This window comes from Cryptomeria japonica, chromosome 11, assembly GCF_030272615.1.
Source record: "Cryptomeria japonica chromosome 11, Sugi_1.0, whole genome shotgun sequence".
In the NCBI taxonomy this organism is placed as follows: Eukaryota; Viridiplantae; Streptophyta; class Pinopsida; order Cupressales; family Cupressaceae; genus Cryptomeria; species Cryptomeria japonica.
Genome location: NC_081415.1, coordinates 382,803,378 through 382,819,708, shown reverse-complemented (window position 1 = coordinate 382,819,708; position 16,331 = coordinate 382,803,378).

Here is a 16,331-nt window from a genome sequence, read left to right as displayed (position 1 = left end):
AAAACCCAACTAGGAAAAACCACAGTGAGATGGAACTCACAAGTTAACTATCTACATAATAGATAACTGACTGGTTAAGGTCTACAAATGCTCTGTTAGGAGAAGATCCTGTCAAAGATCCCAAGCCTTCTTAGGAGCTATACCTGGTTAAAGGTAACCTCAGTGGAGGATTTAGATCCAAGTTAATGAATCACCTTGTTAGAGGATTTCTACAATGAATCTTGTTAGAGCTTACTCGATTAGGGGATTTAACTATTATAGTTGTTAGAGAACAATAGTGGTATGATCTAAGAATAGCACATTCTTCTTGTTTAGATCCTTTTCTGCTCACACATTACTGCAACACTGACATACTCTACAACTCCTTCAGCAAATCACATCTACTTCAATGCATAACATCACTTGTATCTTCTATATGAAATAACTCATCACAATATCTTTTTATAGACATTAGATTTCATGTCGAATCCTGAACCTTGACACAATTTCCTAGGTTTAGTGAATCTAGACAATCGTCCTTAACATGACACAAATCACCACTTAAGTGTCGATTGGTGGTAACACATCACAGCTGGTGATAACTCATCACACAATCTGGGAAAACAATTAGAATACCAATAATGGTTGAGTGTTGACCACATCAAACTCACAGACCGATTGTCTCCATGCACCTCCTTTTCTCTCTTTGTTGCATCTTGAAACTGGTAATATTGGAGCTAACCAAAACTTATTGTCTTAACTACATATATTGATTCTCTACAAATACCGGTTTAGATATCTTCATACCAGTTAGACTTACTCTATAAAAATGATACCAGTTAACAATACAATGACTTAATAGTAGTACCAATTTAACCTTAACTAAGACAATCAAAACATATGTGTGCCATCAATGACAACACATGAAGTCATCAGATACAAAAAACATCATCATGCCAACATTGTTGTGTTTGCTCGTACTAGTTTCTGCTTGCCTGTGGAAACTCATATGGAAAACAACAAGTATTTTTGAAGGTGTAAACAAAAAATTTTGATTTTGCATGTTGTATATTTGGACTATTAAGCATGTTTAACACATTCTTAGCACAAATTTGATCACATTTTGACGATTTGTGTGTTCAATTTTGCAGATTCATTTGTCGGATATTCAATTTCAGTGTACCTTTCCACTGACGATGAGGCTAGTGCATGATTTATTAGATGCAGAGAGAGGTCATATTGGTTTGTGTGGATTTAGATACCTATTACAAAAGCTTGATATTCATGTGAATCACGGTATGTTGACTGCTTTAGTTGAGGGTTTTCATTCTGAGCATAATACCTTTCATTCACCGGTTGGAGAGATGACCATTATGATGGAGGATATATACAAAATATTGAGCATTCCATTTATTGGAGATAAGGTGGACTATGATTCTACTCCACGATTGGGTATTTTGGCTCTTAGGTGGATATTCCATGATGAGACTATCCTTGATTGCACTATCACTTGGGATGATTTGATGAGTAGATATGGTGCACAATACCCTCTAGCTTACATTTTGGCTGGTATGATTGGTTGTTTTGTGATGCCTGACACAGGACAACAGGGATTTCTATGTGGTTGGGGTAGGATGTTTGAGAGGTTGTTGACTCATCTAGTGAGATTAGGGTGGGGATCATGCTTACATACTCATATGTACCATGAGATGCACGAGGTTATCCATTCAGTGGGGAAGAGCATGGCAACAGGTGTCCTACTTTTGCATATATGAGCATGTGAGCATATCCTGGTATGCAGACCTATTGTAGATTATTCTAGAGAGGCACACTAGCCTATTGTATGTTGTTACTCAGGTTATGTTACACAACCCCACCTGGGCAAGACTGACTATTGAAGGAGGCAATTGGATGATTTGATCGCTATAGTATGGAGATCGTATAGGGGTCTAGAGATGTGGGATGATTGGAGAGCACAGAGGAAGGATATGTTTATGACTCGGCCTTTGACTGGTAGATTGGTGTCTATTATTAAGTGATTTGTAGTTCTAGGGTGATGAGACGGTATGTGAGTTTGTAGAGTATATCCTAGGAGTTCACAACCTATGTTTGATATGGGGAGGAGGAGAGATGAGGATGGGAACCGAGACTATCATATGCATTGAGCATGCAGGAGTTAGTGGGTTTACAGCCATAGAGATGGGATTCTCTAGAGGATATGGTAGACGTATGGGTATTTCCCCAATATAGAGATTGGTTTCAGAGACATCCTTTTCCTAGGTTTACAAATCCTAGAGAGAATGGGCCTCTTATAGAGGAGGTTGAGGAGGATGTACCAACACAAGAACAGGTACTAGGTTAGGTACAAGGATGAGGGAAGGTACATGAATAGAGAGCGGATGTACCTAGATGGACAAGAGGTGATCCTGGTACTAGTAGCAGCAGGATACTAGCGGGAGGTCGATAGCAACAAAGAGGGGAGGGTGGATCCTTAAGAGCTATTGGGGTTGAGGCTGGTGGTTCTAGGGAAGCTAAGGTTGGAGGTGAGGAGGAGAGAGTGGCTCCTAGGTAGGTTAGGCAGTGGAGGGATGAATAGGGAGGTAGAGAGGGGGATGATGGGAGAGAGCAGGCAGTACCAAACGTAGTATTATCTTTGAGGACAAGGGTGACAGGTTTGTAGTCAAGTTGACAGTGGTGCAGATGCAATTGGCAGAGCGAGACCGACATATCATTAAGGTCAGAGCTAAGTGTGATCGACAACTTGTAGAGGTGAGAGCAGAGTGAGATTAACAACTTGTAGAGTTGAGAGCAGAGCGAGATGCTCTTTAGAGAGAGGTTTTGCATTAGATGAGTCATGCAACTTATTACATTGCAGCTTATAGTGTAGTGGTCCCAGTAGTGCAATAGATTGTTTCATATTCTCAGTATATGGCTCGATCTAAGGGAGCTAGGGCACCTAGACAGGACATCAGTCAGTAGGCACCACCTCCTCCACCCGGTGATGAGGGAGAGGCAAAGAGATAGATTTTTTATATCTCCTAGATTTTGTTATATGCCCCATTTTTGTAGCTTATATGATTCTTTCTTTGATGAGACATTGTGTATGATAGTTGATATCATTTGTACTCTTATATACTGAGATTATGACAAGATATATGAGCTCTTGATTTTATTTCATCGTACTTGTGTTGATTGATTATGAGATGTCTTTTTATATTATTTATTCTATATGTATGCATATCTTTTCAGTATAGATGTACATAATGGAGATGAATATGGATATTTTTTATTTTATTTCTTTCTTTTCATATGCAAATAAATGATGAAAATGAGTAACTAGTAATGTAAATGTTTATTTTTTATGCAATAATATGAATGCAAATAAATATATAATGAAATGTATGGATCTATATAAGATGCTCATGTATGCAGCTAACATCTCAATACACAAGTACTCGATCAGAGACACGATGATGAAAAAGGGTGCTACTTAGTTGAGAAATGACGATTGCTTTACTCTCATTAAAAAGATATAGAGATAATTGTTATCATGCTAAAATCACTTGAAATGCATTAAATTTAGAATGAATGCAACTTAAAATTAGTCACTGGATTTGGTATGCTTAATTTCATCACTGAGCATTTTACAAACAGAGTAGGAAAAACAGAGTTCTTTCCTTTTCATATGCAATATTAATTATCTTGTCTGCAATGACCCTTTTATTGTTCATATCTTTGGACAGATTACACATGCATTCAAATTGTACATTAAATAAATTCCCTCAAAACAAATAAAGAAATGACTCCAACCTCCCTATAGCATATAAATAAGCGGAGTCGAAGTATATGTGGTGATTTCACCTTGATGTGAAGGCACTTATCACAGACACCCAGCTTAATAGATGTTTCCAGATCATCGAAATCACTCCTACAAGAAGAAAACAAAGAAAAGTATTATGCCCCCAATGCTTTCTCCTCTTAGTCAAGATAGACTTCCTCGAGTTACTCAAAGGGAATAATAATCAAAAACCAATGTAAAAGATAGCACACAAAGAAAATTTCAATCATATCTCAAATAGTGTAGTGATTGTTTTCAGTAGTCTTGTTTTGCTTGTTTACTCAACGATAAAACTCGATGGTAGTGTAGAGACAGGTGACTGACTCAGAGTGGATGACCTGGTACTACCGACTGAAAGATGACTTGGTTAAACTACTTCAAACATTTTGATTGATCAGTCGATTACCCTAAGACTAGGACATTGATCAGTTTCAGGCCATGAGGGTTCCAAAAGAACCAGGATGTCACAAAAGTGACTAAAAAATATGTACAAGCAAAAGAAAAGATGCAGGAAAGAGGGAATGAAAATGGGAAATGCCAAATTTGCATTGATAGATGGAGCACTTGAGTACAAGAGGCACTTGTTTACCAGGTTTTTACCTACTTGGCAAAGATCCTTTCTCTCTCTCTCTCTCTCTTTTTTTCATGACTTTTTAGGATTTTTAAGATTTTTTTCAGGATCTTTTTAGCTATACAGGTTGTTGGAGCTATTGGATCTCAAATCAATAGATTGGATTGGTTCTAAGGAAATACAAACTCCTATGATCAAACCCTCCAATTGAATTGGCCAACTTATATAGTGAACCTATTTGGTTACTAACTCCCTCACTTTAGGCTCTACAAGACCTAGGAGGGTATACCTATTCACTAGTCACTTTTGATGAATAATGTTTTTTATAGAAGATTGAGTATCTTGATCTAAATATTTCCCTATCTTAGAATGGCATAGGTTCCTAGGATAGGTGGCTTTTAGATGAGTTAAAGATTGTTGTTGTGAAAGCTATTCAATCTTTGTGCTTGAAGTTTATATGTATACACTACTGCTAATTGATTCTATATATCCTACTCAACTATTCCTATTGCTTTAAAGTAAAGGTAATTGATATGGTAAAAAAAGTAGTTGTTTATGAATGATCAGTGCCTTTCATCTTGTTTGGGCCACATAGTCTATTACTTCAACAAGACTTAATGTATTCTTCTATGAGACAATTTTTAAATCACCCCTAGGTAGATATGTTAGTTACCTTTCCTCGAAAAGATCCGTTCTAATAATCTTATGCCATAATTTTCTTGAATGAATTTAACTCTTACTTTAAGAGACCATTCAAGGAAGACTTACAAGGAATAGTTACAATCCACAAGTATTCCTTTTATTCAAATTAATAGCAAAAGGAAAATAAACTTCACTAAGAAGATACAAGCAACCTTATCTTCTATGAGACAATATCACAGAACAACTGCCAATTGAAATAAACAACTCACAACACATATGTAAAGGAAAAATAGCTGATTATATTGATAAAGTTTCCAATGTTACAAAATTTTCCAGAGTATATCATACATCTATTTCTTGAATCTTCCTCTTTTTACAAAATACTTCTCATATATATGAGATCAAAACCTATCCCTCATAGAGAGTCATGTCGCTTCCCAATATTAACAATTTGTTTGTACATTCTTGATAAAGTTAAGCAAAAATAGGTTAAGCATTCCTAAATGATTTGTGTAATCATCTTCCCTATAGCCTTTGGTTTCAACACTCCGCTTCTTCATTTCTTCATCCAATGAGATATACTTAAAGATTATTTGGTTGACAGAAGGAGCCAGATTTTTGTCTCTGTCCAACCCCAAGATGGTTCGCTCTTTGATACCAGCCAGCTCATTCCACCATTAATCTAGTGATATCAACTCTCCCTCCTTGTAGATTGTTGGCATTCGTGAGGTGCTTCCATCATCTACTGCTTGGAGGTCTCTACTCAAGGCATCTGCATATCTATCATGATTCTCCAATTATTCCATCCCCTTTGCTCTATTTTCAGGCATCATAGTATCCACATTGTTCATCACCTCCTGCAATCGTTCCTTTTGTCTTTCATGCTCCCTTAGAGCCTTAACAGTCCTTGGATATACTTTCCAATATTGATCCTCCTGTATCAACATGGTTTTGAACCTATGTTCTGTGATATAATTAACCATTTTATCTATTTTTTGTCGGACACTCTCTACTTGTTTGATTAATTTCTCACTCCTGGTCTTCTAGTAGATAGTGTTTGTTAGAGCATCCATGACCTTCTGATCAGTCATAAGTGTCATGTAAAGTGCACTGACGCTTGGAGCAGAACTTTGATGCAGTAGTCTCTCTTGTAACTATTGTACTTATTCATTGGCCTTTTCATACAATCCTTTATAAGTGTTGTTCTCTCTGACTAGAAACTCATTTTGATCTTGATTGAGTTTTGCCACATCCATATTCAGTTTGGCGGTGACCCTAGGATCATCCTTCGCAGCCTACTGGATCATTAGATGCCCAAAGGCCTGATCAATGTCCATGAGCAAGGGATTTTTTTCTTTAGGACACAAAGCCCACAACATAAGGGCCTTTTGATTAGGATCATATCTCGATCCCATAAAAATCTTGTTTACTTCTTCAGGCATAATGTGCTTGTCTGGCCCCGTTTCTTCAAAAAACTGTCAAACAATAAGGCAGATCTCATGTCCCATCCTGAGTATATCACCACCCCAGCATCTTTGAGCAATTGCCTTCCTCTTGCAGGTGTCATTTCTTTCATGGCCTGGTCCACTTCCTCCTGGAGTATTTAGAGCATCTCTTCCTTAGTTTTCTGTTTGGTGTTGGCTCTGACCAATGCCCCCTTGTGCAGGTACAAGAATGTATTAAATTCCTTACTATAAATAAAGTCACTGTCTGAAGTAAATTCTTCATGCTCTAGCAACCTGACATTGTTGATCTCCTGGATGTCATATTGGTCGGTCGCCAAATTCATATGTTCATCATGTTAATATCCAGGTGGATGCTCCTCCCTCGGCGAATCAACTAGGATAGACTCAGAAATAGACAGGGGAGACATGTGTGCCAAAGGCTCTGTATCCCTGATGTTCTATTTTCTGTCCCTAAAAACATATGCTAGAACACCCTCTAAAATTTGTAATTCATGTTCCATAATCTTGTTAGCTCTAGCCAAGGGGTAATCCACTCCCTGCATGATATCATCATTTATCTTTCCTCTACCAAGCTTCCATTCATATGCTTTGGACACTCTGTCATGCTTCATCATTTTCTTAGTGGCTTCTTGCCTTTCTATATTCCTGATAAAGTCATCAGGCATCAATGGGACATGCTCTCCAACTTTTAGCTTTTGATATGTTCTTGGTTCCCTTATGTAACCCTCGAGGTCAAAGTTTCATTTCAGATCACCTTCTACCATCTTATAATAACTTAATTTATTTTGCAACAATCCGTAGCTCTTTGAACTCTTATCAATAAAATCTAAGAACACCAATAGCCTGGGCACTATGGATTGCTTTCCATGATCCCTTAAGTCTTTGGCACTGGCTATTGATAATTGCCTGACAATCTCAAGGTAAGCTACTCTATCAAGCACTATGATAGGTAGTAAATAGGGTTTTCCTTCAAACCCATACACTCTTATCTGAGTGTAATCCAAAAAATAGTACCAATCACCCCAATTATGTGTAACTGGAGTGTCCTCGCATAACTCCTTGGGTCTGAGTAATCTCTAGACTTCTAGAGATATGGAGTGATTATATAGATACCCCAACAATCTGTACAGTGTCTTAACAAAGAACTCCTCAAAATAACAATATTGACTATTGTTGTATCTTTGATCCCATGAAGATATCCATAACTATATAGGCTTCCTCACTCCAGCTTTGTCATAAGCTTTGACACACAACCCGTTCGGCCATAACCCGTTGTCCTATCCAATACTCAATATTATATGCATGAGGAAAGAGTAATATTTGAAATGGACATTGATCATATCTCCCTTCAACTTTTTTAAACTGTAATTGACAACCTCAGATAGATAAGCGACAAAATCAAAAGTTCTAGGATCCTTTGACTATAAGTGCATAGATTATCATAGCCATTATATCCATCAAAGGGGGGGCTTCAATTCCTGAGACCTGGGCCATACAGTAATATGTATACTTAAAATAGGGAAAGAAGAGGTTGACATCAAAATGAACTTTATCCCCTTTACCGAATGGTACTATTGATCCTATGACTTTTGGTCTATGGATAGGTAGTCTCCACCTTTTGTAGATATCTTCCATATTGAAATACTCCCAGGTAAGCTTGCTGGTGTCTATCTTCTCTTCAAACCCACAATCCAAACCAAATACACTCTCTATAACCTCCTCGATGATGGAAACTATTAGCTTCCCCATATAATCATATATGGTTTTTGTCCTGGGGTCATAATTGTTTGCTAGAGATTTCATAAGTTTGACATTCACAAAGATATTTGGGACTGCCAGCTTCCCAAGTTTCACTCTCCACAAGTTATTTACAGGTTCTGGAGTGTTCCTTCGCACATATCCAAAGATGAACAACTCATGCCCTCTAATGTATGTCCAGATGTCTCCTAAATTATAAAATTTGTCCTCTAAGCCTTCATCCTCTGACTTAATCTTTTTTGATCGATGGCTCAAGGTGGGGAATTGATCTAACAGATCCTGGTCTAATCAGCGACCCTCCTTCTTTTGCCTCTATGTCTTTTCTTCTGCAAACTGGGCTTCCTTAGGCTTCCTAGCCCTATTTTTCTTAGACGAAGTAGCTTCCATTATAATTTCGGAGCTTGGGACTCAGGAATTTATTTGGGGCTCTGGGCCTTCTGCTTTTTCCTTGAAAAACTCTATGAGAATTCCTTAGCCAATGTTGCCTGAATTTCCCTCTATTTTGCTATTTTATTATGATTTTACAGTAGTTTCATCAATTACATCCGTCTTTTATGCAATGACCATGAGCTTACTCATTTTGAATTTATGATGACAAGACTTCATTTATTTCTGGAATGATTTTGCGGTAGGGAGTAAGTGCCTCTTCTAAGGGTTCCTTTTCCCTTTCTTTGATGATTAGTAGCAAGCAAGATGCTATCCTTTACTTCGATGAAACCTTGTTCTTCGGCATCATTCACTTCTTTCTCATCGAAAGGTCCCTTTTCATCGAACTCACTTTTGTTTTGATGAGAGTATTGTTTTCACCAATATGCTCTAAGCTTTCATTGAAACATTGTCTTTCATCAACATGGGTCCCACTCCTTCCTATCCCAAGTGGTTAACTCTATCAAGAGCTTTTGTCATTTTACTTTTTGGTGAAACCCGGCCCATTGTTACACCCTAAAATAGCTTGTTTGATGTCCGAGTCTCATCGCTGACTAGTCATCGATGAGTGATCTCCTCATCTCACTCGATATCGTCGTGTCGATGAAACTTTTCATTTCGCCAAGAGCAAAAACCCTTCCATTGATGATCAATCCTTCCTCGATGACTTTTACTTTGTCAGGAAGACTTAAAACATTGGCCTATCGCTTTATCGGTTCTTCAAAGCCCACATCTCTTCAAAATAGTATTTCTACTGGATTTTCAATGTATTTTTTGATAGAACCAATGACTTTGGTGAATCCCTTTCGAGTCTACTCACGGCCATAGTCACTTCGATGGTTTATTTTATCAAGGAAGCATTTAACCATTTCTTCAACACACTGGATACATCCTTTTTGGTGAGAGTTAATTTTGTTCATCTGATCATTGAATTTGGTCGATAGGGGTTGTGAACCTAATGTCAATGAAATTTTCAATGGTCTTTATGGGAACCTTTTATGGGTACACTTAGTCATTTTTTTTTTAAAGAAAACTTTTATTGCTTCAGCATGAACTCATGGTTTATTACCATTATAAATAAAATGTTCAACAATGGATCTGACTGGGGATGGAGGTATGCTACGGATGCCTTCGATAACTCAGAATCTCTGGTATAAGAAAAACATACTAATGGAAAACTATGGTATCTACAATGGGAGTACATGTCCTAATCTATTGTACATGGAAAAATATCTTGTTATTAAAAAAGGAAATGTTTAAGGAATTGTCCATGTACTAGCAATTCTTGATTTTCTCCTATAGCACTTTGTAAAAAATAGGAATCTTCCCCTATTTTGTTTACAATTACAAATGGCCCCAACCACAAAGCTTCAAATTTTTTGTGCTTGCCTTTCTCTTGATTTCTTGCATCCCACATCAGGACCCAATCACCTACCTCAAATTTTCTATTTGTCATCCTTCTGTCATACAACCTCTTCATCTGATTTTGTGTTTTGATATTTTGTTTATGAGCTTCTGTCCCAATTTCATCCAGTTCTATTAATTGTACAAGTCTTTGTTGAAGAGGACCCTCAATATCAATTTCTTCTCGTATGATAAATTTGTGAACAAGTAAGAGATTATCGAGGGGAAGTCCTATGGATTTCTTCATAGTTATCATGTCTGCCCACAGTGCTAAGCTCAGCTTTGAATCCCAAGCCTTCTTATTCTGTCCCAACACTCTCTTGATAATTTTAAGAATATTCTTATTGTTTGATTCGGCTTGTTTGATCCCTTAGGGATGGTAAGGGGATGAATGTGATATCTTAATGCCATATTCCTCACAAAAAGTATTAAATTCTTCTAATCTGAAGCACATACCATTTTCAGCAATGACTCTTGCAGGGACACCAAATCTGGAAATAATATTCTCCATCATGAACTTGATTACCACTTTACTAGTGGCTTGTCTAGTAGGGATTCCTTCTACCCATTTGGTAAAGTAATTAGTAGCTACCAATATCCATCTATGCCCTTCACTCGATCTATCAGATATTTCCCCTATAAAATCCAATCCCCATTGTTAGAAGGGTTCTTTAGTCTGCATGGGTCTCACCAGGAGTGCTCCCTATTATTTTGCTTTCCTCAAAAAATTCTGACGGGATTCACATTTCCTGACGTACTTATAAGAATAATTGAAGACATGTGGCCAATAATATCCAGCTCTTAGTATCTTATGGGCTATAGTTTTGGCAAAGAAATGACTACCACACACCCCACTATGCATCTCTTGCAAGATATTTCCCGCTTGGTGTTCATCTAAGAAAAGTAGTAATATTCCATCTCTATTTTTCCAATATAAGTCACCATTAACTATCACATACCTCGAAGACTGCAACTTTAAAGTCCTCTTTTGATTGTTAGTCATATTGTTAGGACACTTCATGAGTTTGAGGTAATACATAATGTCTTTATACCAAGCTATGTGTTCAATACTAAAATTAACTTCTTCTATCCTAATTTCATTTATCTGTGATTCCTCAATATCTATTTCAGCTAAGAGTCTAGCCAATCCCTGTCCTTTTATGACCTATGAAATCTTGACCTCAATCTCGAACTCTTGGATTTGGTTTATCCATTTACATCTTTTCCCTGTGACCTCAATTTGTCTAAATATATCCTTCAATGTTGCCTTAAGGACATAAGATATCACCTTTGCCCCTACCAGATATGGCCTGAAGTGTTTGACTGCTCTCACAAGGGCATAGGCTTGTTTTTCATTTATCTCATACTTTATTTCAGTAGGGCTCAATGATTTTCTGAAGTATGTAATGGGTTGTTCACAACCATTTTTTATTCTTTTGTAATAACATTGTTGCTACTGTGTGATAGGAAGCAAAGGAGAATATTAAAAATGGTTTACTAAAATCTAGTGATATCAACATAGGTGCTTCATTTATTGCCTTCTTGATGGCTACAAACTCTTCCAATGCTTCAGTGGTCTAATCTATTCTAGCTCCCCTTTTTAACAGCTGCACTATAGGTTTCACAATATCTGCAAAATTCAAGATAAATCTTCTGACAAAGTTTATCTGTCCAAGGAATGACTGAATGGCTTTAACGGTTTTGGGGATGGGAACTTCATTGATCGCAGCCACCCTCTTTGGATCAATTCTCATTCCTTCCTTAGACACCATATGTCCTAAAAGCTTTCCCTCCTCAACACCAAAGTGACATTTCTTTGGGTTGAGTGATATCCCATATTCCAAGGCCGTTTTGAATTTTTTTTCCAAGTGACTGCAATGGTCCTCTGCCCTTTTTGACTAGGTAGTCATGTCATCTTGATATACTACCATGATTACATCAATAAAATCTGCAAAGGCTACATCCATGGCCCTTTGAAAAGTGTCTCCTGCATTAATCAACCCAAAGGGCATTCTAGCATGCACATATGTACCTAATGGTGTTGTAAAAGTTGTCTTGTACTATTCAACTTCTCTGACCTTTACTTGGTTATAACCTGAAAATCCATCCATCATAGATAGCAACTCACACTCAATTACTTCCCACAATATCATATCCATATTGGGTAAAGGATAGTTATCCTTCAACGATGATATATTTAGGTTTTTGAAATCCATGCATAGTCTGATATCTCCATTCTTTTTTTTGATAGGTACCAAATTTGAAACCCAAGTAGAATATCTACAAGGTTTAATTATCCCTACATATCTCATCTTAATTATTTCTTCTCTCATCTTGGGTAGCAATGTAGGATTTATAGGCCTCTGTTTCTGTTTGAATGGTTTAGCATATGATTTGAGTGGTATCTATGCTGAAATAAATCCTCTCTGTAGGCTTTAAGATCATCATAGGACTAGACAAACACATGTCTGCATTTCCTGAGTAGAACCATCAATTCTTGCCTTGTTCTAGGGGTTAATTTCCTTCCAATGTACACATGTCTCAAAGATTCTTCATTGCCTAAGTTGACCTGCTCAACATCATTCTCTTTGGCTAGAGTCACTTTTGCTTCCATCTTGTCTTGTGCATTGAAGGTTCTTTCTAATGCCACTAAACCTCTTGGCAATTTATTGGATTTTAGTTGTATGATTTCCTAACCAAACAAAGTTTCTTTCCCATCAATATTTTCCACAAAGTCATTAAAGTTAATGGCCTATGCTTGATAGTGATCCACACATTGTAGGAAGTTTAGTAAATCAGCATCATCCTGGAGGATTTTCCAATTGTATAGATTGTCACAAACAAAGGGTCTGACTTTGATCTCCACTTCTGATACTCCATTGAATGTCACATCATTTTCTTTTAATGCAATATTTGCTAAGAAGTCAGCCATTATATTTTTGGAACTATCAATCCAACTGATTTGGAAAGCATCAAATAGTTCTATTTTATCCCACACTGCATTTCTGTACTGCCTTAACCTGAGGTGTTTAGAAGAATATTTCTCTTTAATCTAAGACACTATCAACTCTGAATCCCCAAACACACTAAGCATCTTGATTCCATATTTAACTGCTAGATTCAATCTAGTGAGCAATGCTTCATACTCAACAATGTTGTTCGTACACTGAAATATTAGTTTGAAAGAGTATTTGAATGTGTCTCCACTTGGTGAAATGAATAAAACTCTAGAGCCACTCCCTTCCTTGCTACATGATCCATCAAAGTACATTTTCCATAACTAGTCATCAATTTCTTGGATGCAGGATTTGATCGAGGTCAACTCTTCTATTTTTGGCTTTATTAACTACACCTTAAAATTATCCATATCTGATTTGATGAAGCATATTTACTCAATGAATTCAATATCCTCAATGATGTGAGGAAAATGAGGCTCTCTTTCAATTTTAACTTTTGTCCATTTATTGGTATGGTAGCATATGAAAAATCCAATTGGACATGCCCACCTATCAGATTTGACCACTGTCTAGACAACAACATCCCATAATTTGGGGGAACATCCACTATTGTGATATCTATCTTGTAAGAGGCTTCAGGGCAGGCTGCTAACTTGAATTCTACATCTCTCATGACACCCACTATCAGAACAGATCTGTTATTTATAGCATAGCATTTACCAAATATAGTGTCTACACCCATTCCGAGTTCCCTCATGACTCCAACAGGCATAACATTTATTGTTGCCCCTGAATCTATCATGCAATTTTTAATTCTTTTGCTATTGATTTCCAGAGTCAAATAAAAAGGGTCCACTTGAGTAGGGTTTTTTGTTATTGCATCTCCCAAATATATCATTGGGGCTTGATCAACCTCATTTCTTTTGTTGTTATCATTATGCTTGTGTCCGCTTACCTTTTCCTCCAGGATATAATCATTTTCAAATTCTTCTCTCTATATTATGAGAACTTCATCATTTCGAGCAGAGGAACAAAGACCTTCATTTGTGTTAGGGCATTATTAATGTCAAATGACATGGTGATGGGTACCATTGGGACTTTTATTGCCTCACCCTTTTCACTCCTTTGCAATTTTGTAGCTTCAGGATCTTTCTCTCTAGCTTTTTCTGAATTTTCTTCTTGGATCTTGTTCGGCTTAGTTGTTTGCTTGAGTATTTTGTTATTTTCTCTCATGAACATACCAGAGGGCTTTCCTTGTTCAAGATTTATATTTCTGTTCCTTAGATTATAAGTCCTCTTAGCTTGTTCAACTGCAGCTGCTATGATTCTCTCTCTTTCATCCTCAGTAGGGATCCTGAGCTTGACTTCATCTTCCCCATCCAAAAATACCTGTTGTATACAATATTGTTGACTGATTCATCTAGAGTTTACATCTTACTCCTCTTCTTCTTCTGATGAGTTATATTCTTTAAATGATAACATGTTTATAGTTTGATCATTGGCATATTCCTCATAGTTTTCCTCCTCTTCCTGTAACTTCTTTGCCACTATAAATTGAGAAGGAGAATGAGGCATGTCACAAGCAAAAAACCACATACCATCATCTATCATATGGTTCACAGGTCTTTTCAATGGATTTGGGGGTGGCATGATGTTCACTTGATGCTTTTCTACTAGTTTTCCATCCTTCCATGTAGTATTGTAAGGCATGTCATGTAATCTGGGTCTATCATGATGGTAGAAATCCTATTTTTATGTCTTGTTAACCTTCATAGATAAGTCTTTCAAATCACTCAATACCTTATCCATTTTGTCCTCCTTAGTTTTCTTGGGGGCTCTTGGATTAAATAGTCTAGCATCATCTCTCTTCCCAACCCTTCCAATAGCTTACCTATTATTTTCTATAGTTATAGTAGCCTTCATTACCTCTTGAAGAGTTGTAGGGTTTTTTGTCCTAAGTTCATAATTTTTCTTGCTATCGAAAGCATTATGTAATAGAGGATGCTTACTTCAGGTACTAGTTTTATCCTATTAGGAATTTTGCTCATGAATTTGTTAAATTTTTTGTTGAATTCAACCACTGTTTTTTTTTTCTCCTACTTGATACTTATGATCTCGTGTAATGCAAACTCTGGGCTATTATGATCCCCACGCTGCTATAGAAAAAGCCTTTTAAATTCTGCAAGGTTTCTTATTGAAGCATCGGACAATGTTCTAAATCAATCCCTTACATCTTCTATTAGTGACAACTTGAACAACTTCATTTTGACATCTTCATAGGGAAGGCAAAAATCCTCCATGACTATATAAAAAGCTTTGCATTGCGCTTCCCCAATAACAATGTTGCTGCCTATGAATTTCAGAATCGAAGTTCTGACTTCATTTGGGATGGGGTGAGGATAGAGCATTGTTCTTGAGAAATTAAATTGTCTGATATGTTATGTGTAACCACCCCAAAGCCTCCTTGGAAGTAATTCCCATAGTTTTGGTTTGCACTATTATATGGATAAGTAAAAGGAGGAGATTGATTACGCCGCTGATAGTGATTTTGATAAGCGAAGTTGTTGAAATGATTATATTGTTTCTCATAAGGTATGTTATTGTTAATATGTACAAAATTGTTCATCTTTTGGTGGTGTGTATGATACAAGGGATTGTCATGTGTTTTAAAATTTTCACCCCCTGTATTTGCTTCACTTTTGGGATTCTTCTCTTGTTTCATCCCTTGGGTTGTATTAGCAATTGCAAATGCTTCTTTGTGTTTATTCAAATAATTATCAATGTCATCTTCATCAATTTTGATGCCTAACTTAGCACAATTACATAGCCTCTCGTGACCTCCCAATATCTTTCATTTCTTCAGCCACTTCATAAAGTTGCTTCAAAAGTCCTGTAAAATGTTCAGGTGCATCTATCCCTCTCGAGCTGGATGAACTTGTTGAATTTGTTCTTGAGTTTGAGTAATGGTTTTCAAAACCAGGAGAGACCTTGCTTTTTCCCTTCCATGCTTTATTCATAGCCACCAGATATTCACTCCCTTGATATGTAGGAAATACATTTCTTTGCTTATTGCAAGATGAAGGTGGATTAGTCTCAGAGAAATATTGGTTATACCTCTCATACATGAAATCATTCATTTGTCTATTTAGTGATTCTTTCTTTTGATTGTTCTAGCTTCTTTTTCTATTGAACTCCAATTACAGAATAGGATGACCTTGTGTTAATGACCTTCTTCCATACATAAAATTTCTTATTTCAGAGTCGCCACCTTTCTTATTGACAGGAAATTG